The following is a 14,628-nucleotide window of genomic DNA, read 5'->3' as shown; positions in this document are numbered from 1 at the left end:
TTCATTATCAAAAAGACAAGAGATAATACATGCTGGCAAGGATGTGGAGAAAAGGGCACCCTAGTACTCGGTGAGAATGTAAACTCGCACAGTCGACTCACTGTGATAAATAATATGGAAGTTCCTCAGTAAATTAAAAATAGAACTACACGAGCTCCCGCTGTGGCACGGTAGGTTACGAATCTGACTACAGGGGCTCGGGTCTCTGAGGAGGTGCAGGTTTGATCTCCAGCCAGTGCAGTGGTTTAAAGGATCCCATGTTTCTGCAGTTCCAGAGTAGGTCACAGCTGCAGTTCAGATTCAATCCCTGGCCCAGGAACTTACATATGCTGTGGGTGCAGCCATAAAAAAAAAAAAAAAAAAAAAAAAAAAGCAGAATCACTTATGATCCAAGAATCCTACTTCTGGATATATATCCAAAGGAAATGAAAACAGGATATCAAGGTGATATCTGAACTCCCATGTTTATTGCTGCATTATTCAGTATAGACATGGAAAGAACTTAAGTGCCCATCAACAGATGAATGGTTAAAGATGTGATACACACACACACACACACACACGAATATTAATTAGCCTTTTTAAAAGGAAATGTTATCATTTGTGACAACATGAACCAATCCGGAATGCATTATGCTAAATGTAACAAGCCAGAAAGATAAAGAAAAATGCCTCATAGTATCATTCATTGCGAAATCTAAAAAAATCAGACTCATAGTAACACAATAGAATGGTGGTTGCCTGGGGTAAGAGAGGGTGGAGGAAATCAGGAGAGGTTAACAAATGAGTACAAACTTCTGGTTATAAGATGAGTACATTCTGAGGATGGTACACATGACAACAGTTGCTAACACCACCATATAACTGAGATTTCCCAAGAGTATAGAAGGTTTTCACACACACACCCGCACACCCAAAAGGTAAACATGTGAGGTGATGGATATGTTAATTAACTTGATGAGGGGGATTCCTATCGCAATGTATGTATATTTCAAACCACCACATTGTACACTTTAAATATCTTAGGTTTTTTTTGTCAATTATACTTCAATAAAGCTGGAAGGGGAAAAAATGTGCAGAAGACTTGAACAGAAGAATTGAAATTTGAATAGAATAATGAGTAAATAAAGTGAGGTATACCCAAAATACAGAAAAAAATGTGCAGAAATTGGTCAAAAACTGTTACATATATGAATATGGTTTGGGTTACCCAGGATATATATATATAGTGTGTGGTTTTAAACAAGAGAACCCACAGAAAACACTATTCATTTTCTGAATGGCATGTATCTGTGTGTGTATCCACATTGGTCTACATTTTACTCCTTGAACAAACCAATAACTCTGCTTTGGTTATTCTTGGGGTTCTTATTTCCTGGACTAGTTTTACCCCATTCATTCAGCCTTCAGTTCTTAGCTCAAAACCCACCTCAATCTGAAGGCCTTCTCTGGCAACATACACTAAAGTAGGATCCTACCTTCTGCTATCATTCTCCAGTCTTTTGGCTTTTGGTCTTTATAGCACTCACATCTAGGATTTTAAATAATTTTTATTTCTTTCTGTATGTGTTTTTCCTAAGTGAAATGTAACAGAAAGGCAGAATTGTAACTTTTTTTTTCCTTTTTACGGCCGTACCTACAGCATGTGGAAGTTCCAGACTAGTGATCGAATCAGAGCTGCAGCTGGAGCCCATGCCCCAGTCACAGCAATGCCGGATCCTTAACCTTCAGCAAGGCCAAGGATCGAGCTGACACTGTATCGGGTCCTTAACCCACAGAGCCACATTGAGAACTCCCAAAATTGTATACTTAATTGTAAACAGCTAGTAATCCTGCACATAACTAAGCTTCAGAAGACACATTCCACATTTCTTTTTGGTCTTTCCCCTTCAGGTTAGACAGCTTTTGATCATTTCTGATAATGGTTCTACTCTGAATAGTCTTTGTTTTTCATTATTCTTCTTAAACATTTGTAACCCCCAAACTAAGTAGATTGCTAATTACTGTTGAGCAGTGTGAAGTTACTCTCCCGCTCTCATTTTAGACAAAATATGCAGCCTAAGATAGCATGTGTTCCTTGGAAAATGACATGAAATTATACCGTGACTCATACTGGGTTTACCATTGCTGTTAGAACCAGATGTCTTTTGCAAGTGCTGCTACAAAAATCATGCATCCCAACATGGATGTATGCAATGGTTTTGATCCCAAAGATGTACACCAATTTTTATTAAAATTTATTTTGATATATTTAGTCCACCATCTCAGTCTTTTAATATATTTAAAAATTCTGATTCATTCATCTAAACTACTTGTTCTTCCTTACAGCTTTGTGTTGCTCATTAATTTGATAAACAAATACTCAACTGCTTTATCTAAATCACTGATAATAATGATAATCAGGGCAGGGCTTGAACCTCTCACCAGTGGAACTACAATCCAATCAGTAATATTCAACCAGGAAGAAACTCAAGTTATTCTTATATTTCTTCGTGCTGTCTACAAAGATATAATGAGAAATCTTTTCCAAGTGAGCTGCTAAAATTCATAAGTATTTTGTTTCATGCATAAACCGCATATAAAAAGGCTACAGAAGTATCTTATAATAATATAATAACAGTTTATATTATTGACCACTCATTATATACTATTAAATATGCTGAGCATTTTATACACACTACTTCTTTTAATCCTCCCTAAAACATGAGTCACTTTTACAATTTTGAAGGTAGAAAACTGAGGTTCAGAGAAATTGAAACAGAAGAAATGATAATTCTGAAATAACTTATCACTGTGAACTCAACAAGTTTTCATTGATTGTAAGCGAAGAGTACACCTATACTCTTAAAGCAATAGTTTTGCAAGGTAACATATTTGCAAAATCATTTGAAAATCAAAATAATACTTCCTGAAACAACAGTGTTATTCACATTTAAATATCAAATGACTAAGGAGTACGAGCATGAAACATACGGACACTTTGAAAGGAGCTGTAGTGCTCCCTCATCCTGGAGGAATTTTCTTGACATTTGTGAAAGCCCATAAAAAATTCACCACCCAACTACCAGAGAAGTTCCAGTAACCCCAGCCCATCCCAATGTACTTGTTTATGATTCCATGATGCTGATGTTGTCTACCTAGAAGACTTGAGTCCAAATATTATATCCTCCTGTTATTTATTGTCACCAGCTCAGATTCTTTAAAAGTGCAGTCTCTTTCTCACCAGCTATAGAGCTGACAGCTCTATCCATGGTTTACTGGTCCATGGAAAGCAGAGAAAAGGGACAAGTTCCAGTCAGAATGTGAGAGGCAGGTAGAACTAATGAGAATTGTCCTTTAAGAGCATAAAATATATAGAAACACTGCTTTCCTAAAATCCTGTTTTATTAACCTTTATCAACTACTGAGAAACTGGGACATGATGGAATTTTTGAACTTTCCTGTCAGCAGCAAAAGGGTAATGCTTGTTATGATTGCTATTTGGCAAAAACCCAGCCTCTCATTCCAAAAGGTCTCACATTAACTTCATTCACGACTGATTAGAGAGCATAAAGCTTAGAGTTTTCTTTTTTAACCACCTCTATGTCATATGTGAAAAATATTTGTTGCTCTTGATTTAAAACAATCTATGAATGTTGCTCAAGAGCTAGCAAATTCTTTACTACCACTGAATTAGTGCAGAAAGTTATTCAGGGAGATTACTGAGTATGCATTAGGGTCTAAATGAAAATGACAAAACTTCTCTTTTCCCCTGCTTTATTCATTGGAAGAGAAAATACATTTCTCCATATTAGCAGTTTTTGACATATCCCCTTCAGTGAGGTTGCTTATTTTTAATCCTGTCAATGAGAACCATTTTTTTTCTTCCAGTGATGACACACCCTAAGGTGTGAAGGTGCAGACTAATATGCCGCCTGACTGTGGATATGTCTAAAAGAAATGTTTTTTTTTTAAAGGTCAGAGGCAAATTCCTGTTTCAGACCCTAAACTTTCCCAAGCAGCAAGCTCTGGTTTTTTTTTTTTTTTTTTTTTTTTTTTGCTTTATTGTGTGGAGTTTAGGGCTGTAGGGTTCAGAGTCAGTCTTCCTGGTTTGAATTCTGATTCCTCCAATAGTGAGTTATTTATCCTCTCTCTGCCTCTGTTTTCTCCTTTGCACAATGGGGATAATAATCATATAGTAGCTACCTTATTAGGCTTGTTGTAGAATTAGATGTATGAATTCACATCAAGTGTTGAGAATCGTGCCTATCACTACGCAAGAGTGTTTGCTGTTACTGCCACTACGGAGATGCCACAGAAATGAGTGGTCTAGATCCAGGTTCTGACTTGGCGCTACCATTTGTAACCTATATGACCTTAAACAAAGTATCTAATTTCACCTGACTGGGATTCTAGTTCCCCATCCATAGCTTGGGGATGATGCATATTTTTCAAGGTTGTCTGATAACATGAAATAATTCAGGTAAAGTGCTTAGCATAGTATCTGGCACCAAGCAAGCCAAGGAAGTCACTTACAATTAATATCATTTTGTGTATACAAGAATTGTTTATAAATATGTCAATATGAGAAAAAATGCATTTTAAGTAACTTTTTATGTGTTTACTAGTCATTTGTATACTTTTTCCTAAATTATGTCTTTATAACCTTTGCCTGATTTTTCATTAGTTTGCTTTTGGTTTTATGCTGACTTGTAGAAATGTATATATACTTATTGACTGAATGTTTATGTCCCCCCAAAACGCATATGTTATAGCTCTAACTTAAGTCGTGGCTGTATTTGGATAAGGAAATAATTAAGGTTGACATGGCCATAAGTGTTGGGCTATGATCCATTTAGCATCAGTGTCCTTTTAGGAGACAACGGAGAGCTCACGCTCTCTCTGTCGTGTGATGAGGCAGCCATCTGCAAGAAGTAAGGAAGAAAGGTCTCACCAGAAACCAGTCATGTTGGCTCCCTGATCCCAGATTTCCAGCCTCCAGAACTGTGAGAAAATAAATTCCGTTGTTTAAGCCACCCATTCTTTGGTATTTTGTTATGGCAGCACAAGTGGAGATGAATATATATCTCTCTATATATATTCACATATTCTATCAAATGATATATATTCTATTAGTATCAATGAATTAAAATTATTTTTTCCTAAATTTATAATCAATATTAAACTTTTTTATGGTACTTTGTGATCTAGAGTATGTATGTGTCTGTCTGTGTGTGTCTGTGTATTTAATCAATATAAATCTATCAGTTCTTTTCTTCATGACTCCTGAGATTTTTGTCATTCTTAGGATGACATTCCTAAGAATGACATAAAATTATAACATTGATATCCTAGATCTTTCAGTACTTTATCAATTTTTCATTTTCATGGTTTGAAATTTAATGCATCTGGAATGTATTTTTTATATGTTGTGAGATTACTATCATATGTTTACCAATTTTCCCAGCACGGTTTACCAAACAGATCATTGTTTCACCACTGATTTGAAAATTCAACTTTCATATAAAATAAATATACCAAAGCCTCTAACTGTATTCTCAGATATATCAGATAGGTCTATCTTCTCTGGTAGCAACGAGATCCCATTCAAACTTCTCAGCCTCTCTTACCTCATCTGATGTTTTTATTATTTTGGATGAATGTTATGTTTAGTTTATCAATTTTTCCGTGGCTTTTAAATTTTTTTTAATTCTTATTTTTTTGGTCATGCCATGCATAACTTCCTGGGCTATGGAGGGAACCCACACCATAGCAGCGACAACACCTTTTCCTTAACCCACTGAGCCACAAGGGAACTTCTATGGCTGTTTTAAAATAGTCAAGGAATGTTAAAATTATTAAAACTCCTGGTCTAATTTAACAAGTAAAAATATTTAAAATATTGCCTTCATCTATTTAGTCTACAGAAGGTAATTAGAGTGTCTGTCTGTTTCCAGAAAGTATTCTATAACCACCACCATGGTGTGAAAATTAAGAGCATGGACTATGGAACCATAGCACCTAGGTCCAAATTCCAGATCTGCCATTTATTAGCTGTGCAATTGTGGAAAAGTATTTAACTTCTTTTTTTTTCATTAAAAGTATTTAACTTCTTGGTAACTCAATTTCCTCATCTATAAAACAGTGTTAATAAAATAACTTTGTCTCGGGATATTGTGTAGATTTACCAAACTGATAAATGGAAATCCCTTAGGAAAAGTTGCTGGCACAGATTAAGAATAATGATAAGTGTTTAAAAGAGGAAATAACTACTTAGAAAGTTATCTCTTCTTCTTATAAAATGAAAAATGCTCTATAAGGACACTTAGTATTGACTACAAATTCCAGCTCTGTCAGTGATGGTATTGGGGGCATAAGGGGCACCCAAGTTGGGGAGTTTTGGGTTAATTACCCTGGGCCAAAGAGAGCAAATAGTTTCAATCAAACACTCTCTGGAAATTCAGAGCCTCAAATGTTTGCCACCCCCTAAGTCATCACATTTATTAACATCCTTGGCTTATTTGTCTAGAGCTGGGGCTTCTAGGAGATCCTCTTGCTCTCCAAAAGGAAGTATTTCTGTGTGAGGCAGAACTAAGTCACCTTAGTCTGTCCTCTATGCCCACCTCAGCATCAGGCTGTCTGGGTGATGATATCTTTGAGGCCAATTTCCTGTATGGCCATTTATTTTTTAGCATTAGGAGCATTGTAAAATAAAAACACCGTTAAAGATGCAAGACCAGGAGTTCCTGCTGTGGTTCAGTGGGTTAAGGGCTGACTAGAATCCATGAAGCTACAGGTTCAATCCTTATGTCTTGCTCAGTGGGTTAAGGATCCGGTGTTGCCATGAAGTGTGATGTAGGTTGCAGACACGGCTTGGATCCTGCACTGCTGTGGCTGTGGTGTAGGCCGGCAGCTGCAGCTCCAATTCAACTCCTAACCTGGGAACTTCCACATGCCACAGATGCAGCCCTAAAAAGACAAAAGAAAAAGTTGCGAGATCAAAGTGAGCCATGAAGCACAACATGATTGGGCTTCTCAGCAATCTAAAGTGTGTTCAAGGCAAAAGCATTTCAGAGAAATGTAAATAATATTCATTAAAGCTATCATTAATTGACCTATGACTATATATGCTAGTCATTGTGTTTCATATACATTATCTAATTGAATTCTCATAAAACTTCCGTGATGTTGACATTATTATCTCTCTTGTACAAACTTTCTTAGAGCAACAGCTAGTAAGTTTCAGAGCTGGATTTGAATCCAAAATAAAGTGAGCTTTTTTTTTTACTCTATTATTAGTAATACGGCATGCATTTATTATTTATATACATACATATGTATTTTTTTGTCTTTTGTCTTTGTAGGGCTATACCCACGGCATGTGGAAGTTCCCAGGTTAGAGGTCCAAGTGGAGCTGTAGTTGCCGGCCTACACCATAGCTCACGGCAATGCTAGATCCTTAACTCACTGAGCAAGCCCAGGGATTGTCCTCATGGATACTGGTCGGGTTTGTTAACCACTGAGCCATGATGGGAACTCCTATTATTCACATTTTCTAGAAAGGATAAAATCAGTTTTGGCTCTTCTCTCACCCAACATAAACAAAGCTCTGTATGATTTAAAGATGAAAATGTTGAAATAAAATATATTTGCTTTTGAAAAATTATGTATAATCTAGGAGTCAAGAAAAAATTTTACGCAAGCCAGAAAACCTAGACATTAGAAAGGATTGACACATTTGAGTGCTTAAAACTAAAAATGTCATCATATGGCAAAAGCAAAGGTAAATAAAACCAAAAGGCACATAATAGAGGAAAATATACCTGTAATATATATGACAGATGAAGGGTTCAATATGCAACATATAAAAAATTCCTACACATTAATAAGAAAAGACAAACACCCCGATCGAAAATGGCTGAAAAGAGTAAAAAAGGGCTGTTCAAGGAGGCAGAAATCTAGCTTGCCAGTAAACAAGTGAAAGTACTCTATCTTTATAACAGTCAGCGAGATCGAAATTAAAATAAGGGAATATCACTTTGAGAACATCAAATATGTTATCACATTGCTGGAGGGTAGTGGGGGTTGACATGTTATGTCATATTTTTGCTGAGGGAAATGTGCAGTATATTAAAGCCATTTGGAATTCAATCTGGCAATATCTATTAAAAATAAGAATTTAGGAGTTCTCGTCGTGGCTCAGCAGTTAATGAACCCGACTAGTATCCACGAAGATGTGGGTTGGACCCCTGGCCTCGCTCAATGGGTTAAGAATCTGGCGTTTCCATGAGCTGTGGTGTGGGTGGCAGATGCGGCTCGGATCTGGCATTGCTGTGGCTGTGGTGTAGACCAGCAGCTGCAGCTCCAATTGAACCCCTAGCCTGGGAGCCTCCATATGCTGTGGGTGCGGCCCTAAAAAGCAAAAAACAAAACAAAACAAAACAAAAACCTAAGAATTTACATAAATGTTAATTTAACAATTCGATTTCTTGGGGCCTTATTCCATAGAAATAAATGTACAAGTACATAACAGTGAATATGAACACAATAAATTATACACACACACACACGTATTCAACTTAATTGTGACATTGTAGCAGCCCAGAAACTGGACTCAATTTGAATGTCCTCAACAGAGGAATGGTTTCATAACTTGTCTTTCACTCAAACAATTGACTTTTACATAACTGCCTTAAAAAGTGTGTTAAGTCTATACCAGATGACGTGGAAAGAATTTCTCTGAAATGTTTCTAAGTCAGAAAAACTAGATGCAGTAAAGAGTAAAATAGTACCCCTGTACATTTTACACATATGTATGTATGTTACATTATTTATGAACATGGGTGAAGACGTGGAAAGATTCACACCAGGCTTTTAACACTGATTATCCTGTGGAGGAGCTGGGAATGAAATGCAAAAATCCAGTAGTGGTATAGACTTTCTCAACACTTACGCATATATAAAATCCTCAACATTTATATATATAATTATTTTATGTAAATGCCCATATAAATTATATACCGTAGAGCCATGTACAGAAAGATAGTTGTAAAAAGTGTGCACAGCGCAGAGTATTTTCAGTTGTTAGTGTTCAGGGTTTTTTTAAAACTTCCTTGTACCTTGAATTTTTAACAATAAAAACTGTCGGTAAAACCAATCAATCAATGGAAAAATGGGCAAAAGACCTGAATAGACATTTCTCCAAAGAAGATATACAGATGGCCAACAAACACATGAAAAAATGCTCAACATCGCTGATTATAAGAGAAATGCAAATCAAAACTACCATGAGATACCACCTCACACCAGTCAGAATGGCCATCATTAATAAATCCACAAATAACAAGTGCTGGAGGGGCTGTGGAGAAAAGGGAACCCTCCTGCACTGCTGGTGGGAATGTAAACTGGTACAGCCACTATGGAGAACAGTTTGGAGATACCTTAGAAATCTATACATAGAACTTCCATACGACCCCGCAATCCCACTCTTGGGCATCTATCCGGACAAAACTCTACTTAAAAGAGACACATGCACCCGCATGTTCATTGCAGCACTATTCACAATAGCCAGGACATGGAAACAACCCAAATGTCCATCGACAGAGGATTGGATTCGGAAGAGGTGGTATATAGACACAATGGAATACTCCTCAGCCATAAAAAAGGATGACATAATGCCATTTGCAGCAACATGGATGGAACTAGAGAATCTCATCCTGAGTGAAATGAGCCAGAAAGACAAAGACAAATACCATATGATATCACTTATAACTGGAATCGAATATCCAGCACAAATGAACATCTCCTCAGAAAAGAAAATCATGGACTTGGAGAAGAGACTTGTGGCTGCCTGATGGGAGGGGGAGGGAGTGGGAGGGATGGGGAGCTTGGGCTTATCAGACACAACTTAGAATAGATGTACAAGGAGATCCTGCTGAATAGCATTGAGAACTTTGTCTAGATACTCATGTTGCAACAGAACAAAGGGTGGGGGAAAACTGTAATTGTAATGTATACATGTAAGGATAACCTGACCCCCTCGCTGTACAGTGGGAAAATAAAAAAAATTATTAATAAAAAAAAGAAAAAAAATAAAGGCTTAAAGAAGAAAAAAAAAACTGTCGGTGATTTTAAGTTTAACATTCTCTAAAGCAAACATTACAGAGCAAGTTAAGGAAATGATTCAAAATTATTTGATCATTCACTTCTTCAGCAGCCCATCAAACACACTGAGTAGCGACTACGGTACTGTTAGGTATATTGAAGTGGTTGAGGTTAAAGAGATGAATGGAATACGCTCCTTCTTGTTGCATATTGGATACTGAGGGAGACAAATATGTAGATGAACAATTCTAATACAATATGGTAATAGCTTTAATGTAAGTATCCGCAGGACAGTAGGAGCAACAACCCTGCTAGCATTGGTGGTAGAGAGGCTTCAGAGGGGAAGCATCATTTGAGCTTAGACTTATAAAACGAGGACATGGAGTTCCCGCTGTGGTGCAGCAGAAATGAATCCCACTAGGAACCATGAGGTTGTGGGTTCAATCCCTGGCCTCGCTTGGTGGGCTGAGGATCTGGCATTGCCGTGAGCTGTGGTGTAGGTCGCAGGCGCAGCTCGGATGGATCCTGCATTGCTGTGGCTCTGACGTAGGCTGGCAGCAACAGCTCCAATTAGACCCCTGGCCTGGGAACCTCCATGTGCCGCAGGTGCAGCCCTAAAAAGGACAAAAAGACAAAGAAAAAAATGAGGACGTTTTTATCACTCCCCAGCCCTAGGTGGTGAAGGGAAAGCAATCCCTTCAAAGAGGAAGGAAGCAACATCACTCATTCATCAAGACTGTAGCGGAGGCAGTAAACAGTTTGTTATAGTCTTAAATAATGCTCACGTTGAAAGATGAACAAATGTCAGAGGTCAAAGAAAGAAAATAAAATAATCAAGGGAACATGGGACTTTGGAAGAGTTCTGATCAAGAAGTAATAAAATGAGAACCTGATTTGAAAAATGCAAGCAGATTTTTCTGAGGAAAGAAAAACTAGAAGCTGCATTTAATGGAAGGAAGCAACTGTCAAAGCAATCTGACTAAGCGCAACAGGTTATTTTGCAGTTAGGGAAGAAATATGGGTTGCTATTCGTTTAGGACCTTATGGAAGAGGTTGAAGAAAAGAGGATAGTTATACTAGTAATGATTCCTTAGGTAGAAGAAGAATGGTAGAAATCAGACACTACTGCCACTTCATTGCAGGAATGAATTATAAGCCATATATCAGCATTTATTATAAAGTATCTAAAGGTAAGAGAATGCCTGACCATCGAGGGAAGGTGCCCCAAAACACTGTGTCTCCACGGAAAAAAAACAAGGACTCAGTATTCATGGGTTAACAGCAGCTAACACAAGACACACTAGCTTTGGGGGAGAAGGGGAAAAGGAAGCGTGGAGTATTTATGTGCATATGTATTTATGTACATATTGATTTATTCATGATAACAACAGAAGCCATTTAATCACATTCTTATTATCGGTCTAATACAGTGTCAGGTGTTTTACATAAATCACTTCATTCAATCCCAGCATGACTCTAAGACATAGACACATGCTATCAACATTCCCATTTTACAGAAGAGGAAACTCAAGTTAAGAAACTTAGTTCAAGTCAAAGAGCTTTTATGTGGTGATGCTGTAAATTGAGATTGAAATTCAAATCCCAATTCTCCAAACTGCTCACCTAGACACTAAGTTGTAGCCCCCCTGCTACAACCCTGGTCCCAGCTGTCATCATATCACACCGTGTGCTTGCACCAGTCTGTCACCCCTCTGGTCCTACACTCTTCACAACACCCAGTGAGCTTTCTAAAACATGATTCAGCCTACATCGCTTTCCTTTAACAAACCATTCAGCAGATCCAAAAAAATCCCCTGCGCATACAATCAAATCCAAGTACTTAGCCTGCAAGTCCCCATGCCACCTCATCTCTGCCAGCCTCTGTAGTTTCCGTCACCTGCCTCTGGTCTTCTCCTCCCTGACTGTACTCCAGTCACACCCACCCTTTTACTGCTCCTGAACTTCTTGCTCTTGCCTCATGGCCTTGCTATTTGTTTTTCTACATAAAATGCTTTTCTTCAAAGTCTTCACCCAGCTGAATCTATCCCATTATTCATATTTTGATTCAAATATCAGCTCTTCAGAGACGGTCTCCCTCTACCCATTAGCTAAAGCAGGTGTCCTCTGCCCTGCACCAACACTCTTAACCACGCTTTCACCATGAAAATAGAAGGTTTTGACGATAGGAATTATTGACTATATGTTCTTCACTGTAGGTCCAGAGCCAAGAACAATGTCTGACACATGCTAGGCACACAAGATATATTTGTTTATCATTCTTAAAGTGTCATACTCATAGGCCTAATAAATGCATATGCAATAGTTTTATACATATAACTTCTGTGACAAAATATATACATGTATGTTTCTGTGAAACATTTGAGTTTGTTGTCACCTCACAGAAGTGGAATTTATACCCTCACCCCACATTTGGTTTGAATGTCAAGATTAATGATGCCATACATACATCAAGAAGGTATAAAGAGAATTATTACTTATATAACGAGTTAATGCATCAAAAATAGACCCCCCCAAAAAGGAAAAAATCTAACACTGTGAGGAGGTGAATTAGATGGTTTTGATTCTTTCGTTTTATATATATATATATATATATATATATATATATATATATATATAAAACAAAACATCATGTTGTACACCTTAAACATATACAATTTTTCTTTGTCCATTCTGCCTCAATAAAACAGTAAAAATGTAATAAGACTCTATTACAACTTAGACATGATGGTTAACTGATAAACATTCCAATGGTTTATTTGGACTGGTTTATGTAAGCCATTGTGGCACCTGTAGGCTGAGGCCAGTGAGAAAGGTGAATGTTCCATTGAACACCTTGTTCAAGAGCCCAGAATTGTATATTCTGATAAGTAAAATGAGTGCCTTGGTCTCTATCAATGTGTGGAACTCCAAAGAGGCTCTATCATGGAGTCCCATGGTGAAACACTGTACTGTGGCTTTTAACATGTGCAGAAAATGTGTGACCTTGATTTATATTTTGCGTATCTGTGAGGCAAGAGATTCCAAGAGTTCTTTACCTGTGAGGCAACCTTGGATAAGGAAGGGATTGTTTGCATTGGCCAGAACAGATGGTCAGACATTGGCTGTGGTCCAAAAATCTATAAAAATGTGCAGATTAGGGCCACTGTTGGCCAAGACATCTAGTGCTAAGATAACTGCCTAAAATTTGGGCGATTGAGCTAACCTTGGGTCCTGTTCTTTATCAGCAACATTCCGATTAGGGATGAAAAGCAGCAACTCTCAAGCCAGCTCCATTAAGCGTGGTAGTGATGATATTTATTGTTTAAGTGAACAAACTCCCTTTAGTATTCACTGTGTTGATCCTGAGGGGCTCCCCATGTATCCGTGGTTTCCAAGAGATGACCTCTTCCAGCTCTGTAACATCTGGCAAGGGACATAGCACAGGGGAAGTTACCCTTTCCTGAAGGTAGGGTATGCAGAGGCCCCAGGTTTGGCTGCATCCTTTTTTTTCAAGGAGGCCTCATTAGCTGAGCTGAGCTTGCAGAGTACTGCTTCCACAATCAAAGGCCAAACGGGCAGCTAGATATAGAGGGTCACTGGTTCAGGACCTGAGATAGTCTATACTTCTAGAAAAGTCCAGTATGTATCCACCAATTGCTATACTAATGGCATAGAGCATTGGGCCAAGGAAGGCAGTTCCCTTGTATCAGAAGCCCATGCAACTCATGGCCATCATTGATGGTACAGGGACTCCAAGATACATGGGAGAAGGTTGCTAAAGCCCCTGCAGTGAAGGAGTCTCGGGGGGGGGGGGGGCTCAACAGGAGTGCCTGTTCTATGACAATTTAGGCAGATTCTAGAATCTTTTGATACAGGGGGTCCCATTCACAGTGGGCCTGTTTGCAAGTTACAGAACAGATGGACTTTGCAAAGTTTGTATATGAGGAATGTTGCCTCCAGAATCTAAAAATGTCTAAAAGATGTTAGGCTTGTTTTAACAATGTGGATACTAAGAAGGCTAAAACCTGGTTTTTGACATTGTCAGGACTGTAGCAGCCCTCAACTTACCAAACAATTTTCAGGAACTTAAATGAAGTGGCAGGGCCCTGTACTATGTGTGGGGATAACAGATCGTTCTCTTTTTGCGAGCTCCTTTGGGAATGATTTTATGTCCTGAATAAGGGTGTCATATGAATATCCTCAAAGGAGGATGTCATCAGTGTGATGTCATAACTGTGCCCCTGAACAAAGCTAGATGTGGTTAAAATATTGCCTGCAAATATTCTGTAACATGTCAGGAGTGGGCAGTGACCTCACTGAGTACCAAGTGGAGATAACAGCTGCTGAGAGGTTGTGGAAATAGGCCCTGAACAGAATATGTTAGCCAAATACTTTGCTATGACTGCAAAGTGTTTGCCATTTATTTATTGGATGGAATCAGTAATCACAATGATAAATAAGAGCCCTAGTAGGTGGGGCCATGACACTAAGGGAACAAATTCACACTGAGGCACCGCTCCTGTTTTCCAGGTGTAAGAACAAGTA

At 38.2% G+C, this 14,628-nt stretch overlaps 1 long non-coding RNA gene across 5 annotated transcripts in view; it reads right to left on the bottom strand.

Moving 5' to 3' along the window:
* LOC146394805 (uncharacterized) overlaps positions 1-14,628 on the bottom strand; it is a 655,226-nt gene that overhangs the window by 234,186 nt on the left and 406,412 nt on the right. The window lies entirely within an intron of this gene.

The sequence above is a fragment of the Sus scrofa genome, chromosome X (assembly GCF_054392235.1).
Source record: "Sus scrofa isolate SSC_HxYL_T2T_F1_AM1 chromosome X, Sscrofa_HxYL_maternal_Yorkshire_Landrace_v2.0, whole genome shotgun sequence".
NCBI classification, from domain to species: Eukaryota; Metazoa; Chordata; class Mammalia; order Artiodactyla; family Suidae; genus Sus; species Sus scrofa.
This window is presented reverse-complemented; position numbering and strand designations above follow the sequence as displayed.